At 52.0% G+C, this 15,500-nt stretch overlaps 1 pseudogene; it reads right to left on the reverse strand.

Moving 5' to 3' along the window:
• Window positions 1–3,617: 3,617 nt before the first annotated feature.
• LOC144155944 (uncharacterized) lies at window positions 3,618–13,094 on the reverse strand (annotated as a pseudogene).
• Between the last annotated feature and the right edge of the window lie 2,406 nt (window positions 13,095–15,500).

Here is a 15,500-nt window from a genome sequence, read left to right on the forward strand (position 1 = left end):
CCCCAACACCTACGCCTATATCCGGAACTTTCTCTCCCCCCGTACCGCAACGATACGCCTGGGCACCCTGCAGTCCCCCCCTTTCCCTATGCCAGCCCGCGGCACACCCCAAGGGGCTGTCCTATCACCTCTTCTTTTTAACATAGCTCTTATCCCCCTAGCTACAGCCCTCCACACTATCCCACACCTCCGCAGCACTCTCTATGCAGGCGACATAACTCTGGGTTCTTTCAGGCAGCGACGCACACATCGAGGAAACCTTACAGGCAGGTCTCACTACCACCCTGCAATGCATCCAACCCCTCACGCTCAACTGCTCCCCCACCAAGTCAGCCCTACTCGTCCTTCCACCACACAAAACTGCCCCCACACCTAAAATCTGCTTATTTGCACACAACACACCTATCCCCCAAACCACCCATCTCCGTATTCTAGGGCTGCACATCACCTCCACTCGCTCCCCTCACAAAGCACTGACTCACATAAAACAATACGTAGCCCAAACCTCTCACCTTATCCGCCGGGTGGCAAACCGCCAACACGGCATGTGCGAGTCCGACCGCATACGTCTCCTCCAAAGCTTTTTAATCAGCCGATTAACCTACCACCTTCCCTTCACCCCTCTCACACAAACCCAGCACGCACACCTCAACGGCCTTATACGCAAAGCCTATCGCCACGCGTTGCTTTTACCTCCTCATGCCTCTACTACGTGCCTTACAGCTATGGGACTCCACAACACTACACAGGAACTGATCGAAGCGCAGCGCTCCTCCCAAATCCCCCGTCTCTCCCGCTCCTCCACTGGACACCACATCCTAGCCTCCCTCAATATCAACCCAATTCAAACTCCCTCCCCCCACTGCTTATACCCCACACATACGACGCCTACTCCTCATCAAACCCCTTCCTCGCAACATGGACCCTCTCCACCATGCAGGCCGCCGCATGGCACGTGCCAAGCGCCACGCCATCTCCCACCCACCCTCCCCCACTACCATCTATGTGGACGCGGCTCAATACCCAAACAATCAGGCTTACGCCACTTCTATGCACGGTCCTCCCCACCCCACAACCACGTCTGTCCTTACCCCTCTCCTACGGTGGCAGAGGAAGTTTCCATTGCTCTCGCCATATTTCAACAGCCCCAACCCACCACCATCCTCTCCGACTCCCAGCATACCCTCTCCAACTACCTTAAGGGACGTATCTCGTCACAAGCTCTCCGTATCATCCTCCGACACCCTCCCCAGGATCCTGTGGAGCTACTGTGGACTCCGGCCCATACTGGCTTAGGAGGTAATGAGGCAGTACATTCACATGCTCGAGAACTAATTACCCGGGCTCCTGCTTCTTTTGCTCCTAACCACAGCATGCCCATCCCCCTGTACACATACACCGACATTACACTGCACCACAGACTGAACCGTCGAGCCCTCCCACCCCGCACAGCTCCCTATCACCAGAGGAGGCCCACATGTGGCACATCATCCAAGCGCACGCGTTTCCTCACTGCACGATCCCACAGCACTCCCACCCCCACCTGTTTCTCTCACCTCGCTGCCCGCACTGTGGTGCACTGAACACGCACTTTCATTCCCTCTGCCAGTGCCCCAAGAATCCCTACCCACCCCTCCACACTCCCCAGGCCTGGGAGCAGGCCATGCGGAGCTTCTAGGTTTCGGACCAGGGGCTAGTCACCTCCCGAGGCCTCCACGTCGCTGCGGCCCTGTGGGCAGCCACCACCGCCCCATAAGGGGGAGCTCTTTCAATAAATGTTATTTCTCTCTCTCTCTCTCTCTCTCTCTCTCTCTCTCTCGGCCTTATCAACTTCCACAGGAGCTTCCTGCCGAACCTGTCGTCGCATCTACAGCCGCTCCATCTTCTGCTTCGAGATGGACAGCAGTGGGCCTGGAAGAAGGAACAGAACTTGGACTTACAGCGCAGCAAGGAGCTCATCACCAAGGCTCCGGTGCTGGTGCACTTCGATCTGGCTAAGCCTGTCGTCCTGACTGTGGATGCATGGCCGCACGGTGTGGGAGCCGTCCTGGCCCACCGGGAGAAGAATGGCCAGGAACGCCCTGCGTCGTTGGGTCCCGTCGGCTTCATACTGCAGAACAGTGGTACAGCCAGCTGGACAAGGAAGGCCTGGCCCTCATGTTCGGGGTCGAGCGCTTCCACCAGTACCCGTGGGGCCGAAAGTTCGAGGCGATCACGAACCACAAGCCGCTGCTGGGACTTCTGGGGCCTGACAAGGCGGTCCCAGTGCAGGCATCGCCTCGAGTGATAAGCTGGGCCTTGAGGCTCGTGACCTACAGCTACCGGCTGGTCTGCCGTCCGGGAGAGGACCTGGCACCTGCTGATGCCCTGAGCCGACTGCCCTTGACGGAGGTGCCTGCTGCGGTTCCTGAACCTGCCGAAGTGTCCACGCTGGGGCACGCTTACCTAGAGGGGCTGTCCAGAACGGCGGTGTCGCAGGCGGCCAGCCGGGACCCAGTCCTAGCTGTCACAGGTGGTCAAGGCGGTGTCCCGTGGGGAGTAGTTGGCGGAGCGGACGTACAGCCACAAGGCTGCCGAGCTGAACCTTGAGCAGGGCTGCCAGGGTGGTGATTCCACAGAGCCTGCGGTCGAGGGTCCTGCAGTTGCTGCACGCGGGTCATCCAGGCGTGGAGAAGACCAATATGGTGGCCCGGTCGCACGTTTGGTGGCCTGGCCTGGACCAGGACATTGCTCGCATGGTGCAGAGCTGCAAATTCTGTCAGGAGAACCAGCGAGCCTCACGTCATGTGGAGATCAGCCCCTGGCCGTTCCCGGAGAGACCCTGGTGCTGCCTACACGTGGATTTCGGGGGCCCCTTCAAGGGTGACTACTTCCTGGTGGTGGTGGATGCCTTCTCCAAGTGGGTGGAGGTCCTACTAGTCACCACTCCATCGGCTGGAGCAACCACTGCGGCGCTGCGGCAAGTCTTCGCAGCCCAGGGGTTGCCGGACGTCATCGTGTTCGACAATGGACCCTGCTTCGCGAGCGAGGAGTACCTGGCCTGGCTGACGAAGAACGGAATCCGACGGATAATGGTTCCGCCGTATCACCCGGCGTCAAATGGTGCTGCCGAGCGGGTGGTACAAACTGTCAAGGACAAGCTCAAGAAGAGCAAGGCTGGGGATTTCCGGACGGAGGTTGCCAGGGTCCTGTTCCAGTACCGGACCACACCCACGACGTCACGGGCAGGGCCCCCTGTATGCTCCTGTTCGGCCGGATGGTGAAGACACCGCTGGACGTGTTGCACCTAGACCTCCGGTCTACAGCGCTCCTGAAACAGCTGAAGCAGAAGCTGGGTGCTGACCGAGGTTGCCGTCCTGGGCCTTTGCCGGAGTCTGGGGCTCCGGTCTTCGCCAGGAACTTTCGGCTAGGTCCACCCTGGTCCGCTGGGCATGTGGTCGCTCCTGCCAGTGCGTCGTCACTGCTCATCCGCATGTCGGACGGGACCACGTGGTACCGGCATGCTGACCATGTGAGGCCTCGCCTGGCAACGTCAGCCTCCCCTTCAGGAAGCCAGCAGGCAGGGGATCCAACCACTACACCGGCCGCTCCAAGCCAAGAACCAGGGGCTTGTGCTACTAGCGCCACTGTGGCGCCACTCTCAAGTCCTTTGCCACCCGCAAGGCCGACGGACGGTGCGAGATTGGCACAGGCAGCACCCGATGCTGCCACACCCAGATCGACACCTTTGCCCAGGAGGAGTGTGCGATCACAGAGACCGCCGGACCGTTACTCGCCAAGGTAACAGGTGTAGTTTTGTGTTTGTGCTGGACAAACGAACTTGGGGGTAAGGGGTGGGACAAGTGTGTGGCGACTCCGACCCTAATCTTCGTTGGCCGCTAAGTTCGATGGCCCCACCAGGCTCAGTGGGAAACATTGTGCACGTGTGGTCAATGAACACTGACGAGGACAGCAGCTCGCGGTGAGTCACCGTCACCACCAGCACGCTGCGGTTCGTCACTCGGCTGGACGGACCGCGACCATCCCACGTTCACGAATGCGGGCCAAATCGTGACGGGGAACCTTTTGGCAGGGATGCGCAAAAGTTAGCTAGCCTTGTACTCTAAAGTCCGGAAACACTGGGACCACGACAGTTGTGCAAAGCATAGTCTCTTAGTAAGAATATGGTAAGGAACTCTATTGTGCAAAGCCTCTACAGTTAAACCTCGATATAACGAATTCGTACTTGGAGGCGCTAATTTCGTTAAATCGCGGATTTGTAAAATCGAGGTTTCGATTGTACAGTATATTTAACAAGTTATGAAGGTTTCACAACCTTGCCCATCGCCCACAAAAAACTGCTATGCAGTTACCTCTCAACTTAAAGCAAAATTTCTACTAAAACCGGTCGCGAAAATTGCGTGAATTAAGAGTTTTAAAAAACACTTAGGCAATTGAATTCGGATAGCCGACCATAGTTTGTGTCGTCGCAAAAGCGGTGTTTTTTCGCAACGCCTCAATTAATATGGTAGCAGACCTCACTAGGTCTCCATTTTGTTTTCTTTTTTTTTTCATTTCGGGCAGTACTTAACGCCGCTGTTAGTCAATCGAACCTGCGTCCGTGCCCCGTGAACTTCACCTCGGCGAGGTGCCAGTTCGAAGTTACGCCTCTTGGCGTACGTTCAGTGGTAGGCTTTGGCGCGGCGGGTCGATAGCGGACAGGTGCTATGAAACCTTCGAGTGACTTTTTTTTATGTTAAAGGCTCTGCACTATGCGCGCGTGATGCAACCACGACACTCGAGATAAAGCCATGATGGTGAGTTGGGCGGGACTCACGGTCCACCTCACTGTGTGGAGCAGCGCTTACGTGCTCCCGCTAAAGCGTAAGGCTTACATTAAATATCTTACGGCCAAATTCTATTAAGCAATTAGTTTTACGCCTGCTGAGCCCTATCGAAACTGATTTCTCCGCATGGCAGCGCTCAAATGACGTCTAATAAGGTACGTTGTTGGGCTAGTTGGTCGATCATATATACTTCAGAGATGTACAGCGCACAAAAAGAGACGAAGGACTTAAAGGGGCCCTAAATAGGCTTCTGAAGGTCGCCATTTCAATCGCGCAATCGCGAGAGTACCCCTTCACGACAACTTATACCAAATATTACATCTCTGCGTAAAGCAGGAGCCGCACAAACACGCAACAAAGATCCCTTCTTTCTTTCCTTGCTCACATACCGTTTCCTCGCCGCCACACTGCCACGCTCTGACGTGAGACAGACTGATTGTGACGCAGCCTGTGACGCACAAAGCACTGAACTGTACGGCTGCGCTATTGGTGGGCCCCGTTTAAAGGGACACTGAAGTGAATTTGTCAAGCTCCCGTTTTTGCTTACACTGAGTAGACTGGCTCAAATTAGCACACTTTTCATCGTTTATCCGGTTGACAAATCGGTAATTATTTTACAAAGAGCGAAATAAGAAAAACTACCATGCGCGGTTTGCGGCGGCCGCACCAACTAAGGCTGTGACGTTGGGAGGAGGGGCACCGTGATTGGACGATACCCAAGGTTAGCAATCAAACAAGTTTCGGTTTCGGTTTTGGTTCTGTAAAACATAACCGATGGCGTTGTTGTATGGGCATTCTCAATATCTCAGTAATCATCGTACCGCGCTTCTGCCATGTTGTCGGCTGTAAAATGCATAAGATAAGCCTCCCAGGACGGCTTGGAATCGTAGCATTCACTAGCCGAGGCCTACGCAGTGCATGAACGCCCTCCGCGTCCCCGCAGACGCTCAAATGCCATGCGCTTTTCCCCCATATTTGGCAGAGTTACTCAATATAGACAGTTGCGAAACTCCGCTTCCGAATCTGGGCGGCGCTAGCCCCCCCACTCCGCGGAAGCTGAGAGGCAAGTCGACGCGCGCGGCACCTAGGAGATAAAAACTGAACTTCGCTAAACTATTATTATTCAAAATTTTTTTGTAAAATAAAGATTGCTTTTAAGTGCGAATGCACTTCTTAAGCGAGCCTGAATCGTCCGCCGCCGTAGTCCGCATAGCAACAGCGGCGGGTGCGCGCGCTCCTCGTCTTCCCTAGCAACGGGGGGAGATGGGCGCGCGCTGCCTGGCCGCTGACATGGCACATACCCACGTGGGGGATTGGCCAGGAATCGGGCGTGAGAAGGGCTAATGCACCCGCTTAAAGGAGTACTGACACGAAATTTCAAAGCTGAGATCCGCTCTAGCAACCAAGTACAACGACAACACAAATAGGTGTCTGTGAATAAATGCATCTTTCTTTCTTTGTAGTTGTGTGTGTGTGTGTGATCTCTCTTTCGCGAACATTACCGAACCGCGCAAATTCAACTCGTGCATTCGCACTTTCACATTCTTCCCCTCTGGGAAATGCGGGGATTTTTTTTAAATTAAAACACAATAATTACGTAACATTTACTTGTGTTTTTGCGGCTTTTCTTTTTATGAATTACGGCAGCAGCCGCAGGCACTTGAGTACTGCTTCAACGTCCTGCCGACAGACGACAGGCAAGTCAACTTGCCCCGTGCTTGCCCCGGCGCAGGGGGGCAACCGAAGACCGGCTTTTGATACATGGGGCCTATGGAGAGTTTCGCAACTGTCTATATCCAGTAACTCTGATATTTGGAGCTTGCCTCACTCATGCCTGTATCGTAAAAAGGGTGTTCGCACCAGGCCAAGGGTCTGTTGATTCTGGCCTGTGCCCACTGCCCGCAAGCAGTCGGTGCTTATGGCAACAGCACGCCAACGAGAACTCGCTAGCGCGCCAGTGCCAGCCTGCGCGCGTTCTGTGAACTAGTTCGTGGAGCAATGAACGTTGCGGCCCAAAAAAAGGTGAACTCAGCATAGAAAACATCGGCGGAAAACAAAAAAGTTAACTTATTAACAAAAAAAAAAAAAAAAACGCGTACCCGCGGGGATTTGAACTTGTGATTTGCAAAACACTTGCAACCTGTTCACACTTTTATTGAGTTTTAGCATTCCAAGCAGCTTAGGTGACTATTTGTTGTTTTGCGCTCGTGCAGTACGCATCCCCCAAGTTCCCACAATATCTCATGTCTAGCAATTGCATTTCTTAGCCGGAAAAGCGTTCGCAGATGCGTAGTCGTGCTGCTGGCCGCTGTGCTTGTTCGCCCAGAGCAAAAAAGTGCTTCCCGCACCCTAGTTTTACGCTGCACGGTAAAAATATCAGTTGATTTTATTTCCTTAGTACCTATATTGACTTTGCTTACTCTTCTCCCGCCTTCGAGAGGCCTTATATTTTCCTACTGGCGTACCAGTCAGCGAGGCGTCGCATGTGCGCTTGTGCAGCGCTTGTGTGAAGCGACCTTGACTTGGAGCTAGATACAGTGTACAAACTAACCAAGTAAAGAAAGGCACATTCTTCCATTCACAAACGTGTCCTGGCTTCGTTTCAACTCAGCGAACGAATTGCGACGACCCGTCGGCGGCCGGTGGACGAAACGCTGGGCCACAGAACAGGTGGCTGGGCCGACTGACGCTGTCTGAAGTCCGGGGAGCCAATTGCGAGCTCGGCTCCTTCCGACGTCACACGAAAACGCCACAGAAAATGGGCGAGCGTAAAGAGAGGAGGACAGCGTTTTCTAAGTAATTTTTCTACTAAATAAAATCGCGTAAACGCGCCCGGAGTGGTCGAAACATGGCCTGGGGACTCCGGACTACAATTTGCGCTAGTAATCCCGCAATATTTACATATCACTTCAGTGTCCCTTTACAGGGACAGACAACCGATTTTTGTCGAGTATATATTCTCTATACCAAATGAAAGGGCATCACTTAAAGCAACTTAAGGAGAAACGGTTTTGCTGATAACGCCCTAGAACTTTTTCAATCGAAATTTTTAGATCTCAAAAAATCATGCTGGCAACCATGACATACAGTAGCGTGGCAACATACTTTTGTCTGCATGCGAAATGAAAAGCGCTATTTAAAAACTCCTCCCCAGCTAAAAAAGTATGAATGGCAGACTTTCTCATTGCTTTATGTGTTTTTTTTTAATTCACCAGTCTATTTTGCACGAATGCGCCATCTGTTGGGATGGACGATAGGTAGAATCTGGCTTCACGTTGTGGAGGTGGGAAGTTCGATTCTCCCCGGGCGCGACATTTTTTTTTTAAGCTGGCGTTGACGTATTCGGAAACTGAAATCAAATATTTTGGCAGAACAAACGCCCCTGACTCAGGCAGAATCATCAAAGCTCCTTCTGTTAGACTTACTTAAGGCAAAGGCTGCTGCACCCCGGGGACCCTTTCCCCCGGTGCGCTCCAGCCTCGCCCGATCGCTGCTGGCTGGAGCGCCCCACGGAAATGACGTCACCCGTTTTTTTTTTGTTATTATTACTTGGATTTGGTCGTTCTTGTTGATCGCCGAAACTAGTACCATGCCGGCCGTGCCAAGTGGCCGTGCGAGAAACGTTGGCCGTGCCGGCACTCATTTGTAAGTCGGCTGTGCGTTTCATTGTCTACAATGTATGTACGCGCAGTTAGCGCAGGCTGATAACTCTCCTCATTTGTACATCGGCTGTCGTTCAGTGTTGTGTTATTTACGGCGCACCTGCGGGCGAGGCAAAACCACTCTTTGAAGGATTCGGAGGATTGTGTTCCACGTTTAAGCTCGCCGTATTTTGTCACCGCACTTCTTTCTTTTTATTTTGGGAGGTGTGTGCGCCATCTCACGCCATCAGGTTTGATCTGCTGTAGCTTGTTAGAGATGAGGGGCCCTTGGGTTGTCTGACTCGTTCAGGCCCGCAGGTCCCGGCTCGGCATGGTGTCGGACTGAAGACTCGAGATGACTGCTTAAGAGGAAACTGTACAGGAGGTTTATTCTACATGATGACAGTCGAGACAGGAGAACAAGAATAACACGAATAAAGTCGTTTAAATAGAGTTCGAATTCCCCAGATCCCTGGCTAGGGAATTTAACTTCACACAGGTTGTCCAATCAGGTGGGCAGTGGACGACACTTGATGTACCGCCCACGACATGAGGCGTGGCTGATGCACACGGACCACTCGGTCGATGGAAAGGGCGAATATCCACGTCATCGATCGTGTCTTGTGCCGGAGTTGCACCACTTCGCGCAAGTCTTCATTTTGGAGGCCCCGTGAGAACGGAATTTCAACTCGGCTCCCAGCACGTGAAGACGAGCGACCTCCTGCTCTCGCCGACGGTTGGAAACCGAAGAGCTTGGGCACTTGAAACCACAGCTTCCTTTCGGTGGACCCTTCTTTCATACGTGTATGAAGGAAAGTGGCCCGCAGCGTCCGGTGAACCGAGGATATAGAAGCCGCCACTTGAAACCGCCGCCGTTGGCGCCAGGGTTTCTTGCCTCCTCGTGCCTCTGGGTGATTCATCCACGCCACGGTGTAAGTGATCCACGCACACTTTGCTCTAGGGCTTGCAAGGAATTCCTGTGTTGGCCGATCCTAACAGCTCCTCCGCGGCCCGAAAAATCTCGAATGGCCAGCGTTGACGACCGCTGGGCAGGAAGAGATGAGCCTGGAACTGGGTGTAGGGGCCGTCTTCCACCGAGGAACATACGAACTTGAACAATTAACAAAGGAAAGCACCAGTGGGCTATCCCATGCAACACTGCACCGCCCCACACGCAAGCGTTCAGAATTCGCCAAAGACCCACCAGGCTTCCTGCGCCGACAAAGAAGCACTTTACTACAGAAGCTATTTGATTTTGGCTGAATTTTGGTGCCGCCAAAGCAAGGGTATAGGTCCTGTAGAAAACGCCACTGGCCGACTGCCCTAAACAAGGTTAAAATAAAAAGAAACCCCGGAGGCGATCCAACTGAGTTACTTCATAACAGTCGGCTTAAGCCATCAGCATTCGCATGCAGTTTTCCCTTCTTGTAGCGTACAGAGAAAGTATACTCCTGGAGAGCTAGACTCCATCTGAGCAAGCGACCATTTTTGGGGGACATTTGCCTCAACCACGTGAGAGGGCAATGGTCGGTCTCAAAGATGAACTTTGCTCCATACAAGTAACACGACAACTTCTGCGCCGCCCATACTAAACAGGCGCACTCTTTTTCCGAAGCGCTGTACGTCTCCTCTCTACAGGTCAGCTTACGGCTGACGTACAGAATCGGGTGTTCTTCGCGGTCATCGCCCACTTGGCTTAAGACAACACCCATTCCTCTATCACTGGCGTCACACTGGACTATAAACTCTTTAGAATAGTCAGGGGTTCGGAGCAGAGGTCGGCACATAAGCACTGCCTTCAGACTCTTGAAGGCGTTTTCTTTTTGGGCATCCCAGGGTACTTCTGTGGGTACTCCCTTTCGTAACGCGTCAGTTAACGGGCTTGCCAGCTGTGAATAGTTCGGGATATACCGCTGGTAATATCCGACCAGCCGCAAAAAGGATCGAATGTCCGTATAGTTCGATGCTGGGGAAATGCCACGATCGGAGCAATTTTTAGCTCTGATGGACTCCTAGTTCCCTGGCCGACAACATGGCCCAAGTAAGCCACGTGAGCGCAACCAAATTTACACTTTTCCGCCTTCATAGTTAGTCCGGCCTCTCGCAACCTAGAAAACACGCTCTTAAGGTGTTCTAGATGCTCTTCCCACGTTTCTGAAAATATAGCGACGTCGTCCAAATAAGGGAGAGCAAAGCCCTGCATATCCCTGAGTACGATGTCCATGAGTTTCGAGAAACTGAAGGGGGCATTCTTCAGCCCAAAACTAAGCATTAAGGGTCGAAAGGTGCCAACCGGCGAGATAAAAGCGGCATACCTGCTCGCACTTTCTGAGAGCGGTACTTGCCAATATCCGCGCACGAGATCGAGGGTGGAAATGAATTTTGCGCCGCTCACCCTTTTTAGTCTTTCTTCTATGTTGGGAATCGGGTATAGTTGGTCCCTGGTAATAGCATTCAGCTTTCGGTAGTCTACACAGGGACGAGGCTCTTTGCCTGGTGCCTCAACTAAAATCAGCGGTGAGGTGTAGTCACTCTCAGCTGGCTCTATTACCCCCAAGTTAAGCATGCGCTGTATTTCAGCTTCCATTATCTCCTTCTGCCGCGGTGATACCCTGTATGGTTTTGACCGTATTGGCTCGTCAGACGTGAGCTCTATTTCGTGCGTCAGGAGGTGTGTCTTTCCTGGACGGCTGCTGAATCGGTCAGCGAATTCGCTTAACAGCCGCTTTAGAGCGTTAATCTGGCCCGAATTCAGAGATTCTGTATTTACAGAAAGAGCCAAGATTTTATCCACGCTGACGCTATCTCCTGCGTTCTCCTTCCAATCTAAAATCTCGCTATCGAGCTCCTCAGGTTCGTTTAGCATTAGATTTACGATCCCGCTGCGTTCCATGTACGGCTTCATGAGATTGCAGTGATAAATTCTCACCTGCTTCCCTCTTCCTGGAATCTTTAGCGCGTAATTCGTCTCAGAAAGTTTCTGCATAACTTCTACAGGACCGTCCCAGTGAACTTCCAGCTTATTTTTCCTCGATGGCCGAAGAATCATGACGCGATCGCCCACGCGGAAAGTTCGAAGGCGGGCGTTTTTGTCATAGTAGACTTTGGAAGCCTCCTGGGAAGCTTTCATATTGCGGTTTACTATTTCCCTCGTACTGTTAAGGCGGTCTAGTAGTTGAAGCACGTACTCTACCACTGTCTGGTTCTCTCCTGTGCCCTCCCACATTTCTCTCAGCATTCGGAGGGGGGAGCGCAGGGCTCTTCCGTACACAAGTTCCGCTGGGGTGAAACCCGTAGCTTCGTGGGGAACCGTACGCAAAGCGAATAAGGTAGCCGGCAGACAGTCCTCCCAGTCCTCTTTGTGCTCATAGCACAGAGCACGTAGCACCCGCTTTAGAACCGAATGCCATTTCTCCACACTGTTAGACGGCGGTTGATACACTGAGCTGTGTAGCAGCTTTACTCCGCACCTCTCTAGGAACATGGTAGTCAAAGCGCTCGTAAAAACTGTTGCCTGATCCGTCTGGATTTCGGCCGGAAATCCTATACGCGCGAACACCGATAGAAGAGCGTCAACTATCTCTGAGGAGCTCAGTTCTTTCAACGGAATGGCTTCGGGAAATTTTGTCGCTGGACACAGCATAGTAAGCAGGTACTTGTAGCCTGACTTAGTCTTGGGCAAAGGGCCTACTGTGTCTATTACAAGCCGACGGAAAGGTTCCGAGATTAGTGGCACAATTTTCAGTGGAGCCTTCCATGTCTCCCCCGATTTGCCCACACGCTGGCACGCATCGCATGATTTCACATAGCGCTCCGCGTCTTTGAAACATCCTGGCCAATAATATTCCATTAGCAGCCGCTCTTTTGTTTTATTGATCCCAAGATGTCCTGACCAGCCATTCCCGTGGCACAGACTCAAAATGTCCGCTCTGTATCTTTCAGGCACGACTAACTGATCGAGTGTTTTGCCTTTTTTGTCCTGGTAGTGGCGATACAGTAAGCCTCCTTTCTCATGCACAGCTATATTGCGTCGAGCAATGCCTTCTTTGGCCGTAACGTGCAATCTCTCCAAAGTGGGGTCCTCTCTCTGTTCTTTTATTAGTGACTCCCGGTTAACCCTAAGAAGGCGATCAAAGTTGCGTGAAGCTGGAGATAACACTGCCCCTTCAGAGCTCTCTGCTTCATTTGCTGGCTCAGTGATCGTCCCTGTTCGGTCATAGCCTTGTGCATCTGTCTGCCTTTGACAACCCGTCACTTCTTCCTCCTCAAGTGTTTCCAATGGTAGGTTGGCGTGTGCCTCTCTGGCTACCTTAGGTTCGGGAATCTGACTTAACTGAGAGGCGAGCTGGCGAGTCTTAGACCTTGTCAAAGCTTGCACCACTCCCTCTCCGAGTTTCTAGCCTCCCTCGTTAAGCAATCGATCCGATCGATTTGAGAAGAGGTAAGGGTATTGAAGTGACAGGGCCTTCGAGACTGCGGCTTCAGTGATCAGCTCCCCAAACGGCCCGCAAATCCTCACCCGAGCCATTGGCAGGCGCACACTGTGTTCCTCCACCGCCTGTTTTATCCATGCGACTTCCCCCGTGAAATCGTCTGCTGCAACGTAGGACGGATGGACAACGTCCATCGCTGCGGCGCTATCCCGAAGCACGTTGCAAGGTTTTCCATTGACTTGCAGTTTGTGCAAGTATGGCCTAAGGAGCTCTAGATTTTCGTCGCTTTCATCGACGCACTTGAACACTACCCTAGGTTTGGTGCATTTGGCTGCAAAGTGCCCGACACCATTGCAGTTGTAGCAGCGAAGTGGCCTACTAGCCTCAAACTCTTTTTTTCCTGCTTTGTCTGCACCCTCTCCCTTCGACTGATCTTCCCGCTTTTCCGGCACTCTTTTTGGCGCCTCCGCCTGCACGGAACTTTTCGAAGAAAGGTTCTTTTTGCTGGGAACATGACTCCGCGTCACGTTTCTAGCGTGTGATGCACTCTCATCTGTGCTCAACCTTCTGCGAGTAGCGTACTCTTCCGCTAGCTCTGCGGCTCTTTCAACTGTGCCGACATTTTCCCTGTCTTGAACCCACAGCTTCACCGCTTGGGGGATGCTTCGATAAAATTGCTCAAGGCAAATGCATTCGACAACTCCATCACGGCTTTCATAGGCCCCTGCTCCCTTAAAGGAGCCATGAAGAGAAAACACAAGTTTGGTTCATTCAAAAGATTGTCTCGTTAGAATCATACTGACACCACTTTTAACGTAAACTTCGCTCAAATAAGCTACATAATTAGGAAAAACGGGAACGGTCATGCGACCCACCAGCTCATTTCCCGCAACAGAACCTATGTCGTCACATGAGCTAAGCTCTGCGATTGGCGGAGGCTGCCAGAAGCAGACGAAAATTAGGTAGAACTTACAAACTAGACGAACGAGCGATTTGCGCTTAAATTTAGGGCACATTCTTTACAAAGCGATAAGAATGATGGGACAAACAGTGGAAGTTACGAAAGCACATGTAAACATAGAAGTACTGATGCGTTCTGCTGTTCGTACTGCGCACAGCATGCTTGTTTAGCTGCACAGCACTACGGGGCTTGGGGTTGTCTCAGACGACACTGGCCGATTGACGCAAGCAACGGTGTTTTACGTGACCCCATTTGTCGAGCGAGCACTGTTTCAGGGAACGAATATTTTCTCCCAAAACAAAAACAAGCCAGGTTTAAATGCGGGCAAAAACAAACCAAACGCTTGCCACGGTATGGTGGCGCCATCTAGGTTACGGAACGTAAAGAAACGCGGGAACAAACCAACACCGCTGTACAGGGTGGAGACAACCTTTAAACGGTCCCGTGCCGCCGCAATTGGGCCAACGGGCTCAACGCGTTATTCTTTTCGTTTCCCACGAGACCTAGCAACGCGAAACAGACAATATGATTCAAACTTCTTCAGTAAACCGCCTTGCGGCGATAATTTTAGCGCGGTTTTGACACAATGACTTGCTTCGGCGGCGAGCGAGCAACCGAAAATGGCGGCGCCAGCGTATACGTGTCTCTACCCTGTACGGCGGATGCGTGAATGAAGGGACTCTAGGCTGCAGAGCGGTCGGTTCCAGTGATGTCACTTGGGACCACGAAAACGCACGATTGAGCGGGAAAATCAAAATTTTAACCTAAATTGTTTAATTTCTCAGTGAATAAAGCACCGTTTGTATCCGGACAAGCGCTTGGGGCACTATAAAACACGAAATCTTTCGAATAAAACCAACTTGCATTTTCTCTTCATGGCTCCTTTAAGCCACTCGAAAAGGTTAGTCTTAAGGCCATACGCGAAATCCGGATAGCCCTCGCTGTCGCCTTTGCTTGAGCTTCTAAAACGTTGGCGGAAAGCTTCAGCTGAAAGCTTGTATCTCTTCAGCAGGCTGGCTTTCACTTTCCCGTAATCCGCCGCATCCTCCGTACTAATTCTCGCTATCACTTCAGCTACTTCACATGGCAAGAGTGTCAGAAGCCGTTGTGTCCAAGTATCGCGAGCAAAGTTCTCCCGTTTACAAGTTCTCTCAAAATTTCCTAGGTACAATCCTATGTCCCGTCCAGTTTCATATGGATGCATGTACTTATCCATCCGATACGATACTGCCTCGCATGTTCTTTCAGGAGTCTCGGCTCTCGCGCTACCGCCATCTTTTCGTCTTTCCTTTTCAAGCTCCAGTCGCTTTAGCTCTCTTTCCGCTTTTTCAGCTTCCCACTTTTGCCGTTCCTTCTCTTTCTCCCACTCTCGTTCAGATTCCTCCTGAAGTCGTTTCTGTTTCTGTTCATGTTCCGCTTTCTCTTTAGCTTCTAGAACCAAGTTCCATGCATGTACAAGCTCGTCGTTATTCTCGACGCTTTTAGGAATGATCTTGCACAGCTCTTTTTTCGTTATTTTGCTTTGCACTTCTACTGACAGTTCCTCGCATAACAAGAGCAAGTCCGACTTTGGCAATATCATTAGGTCCATGACCCCGCTTTCTCTGCTTTGCTTTGGCTCTGCTTCCAAGCAATGTCG

This window comes from Haemaphysalis longicornis, unplaced genomic scaffold (assembly GCF_048455015.1).
Source record: "Haemaphysalis longicornis isolate Haplotype H1 unplaced genomic scaffold, Haemaphysalis longicornis Haplotype H1 scaffold_1, whole genome shotgun sequence".
Lineage (NCBI taxonomy): Eukaryota > Metazoa > Arthropoda > Arachnida > Ixodida > Ixodidae > Haemaphysalis > Haemaphysalis longicornis.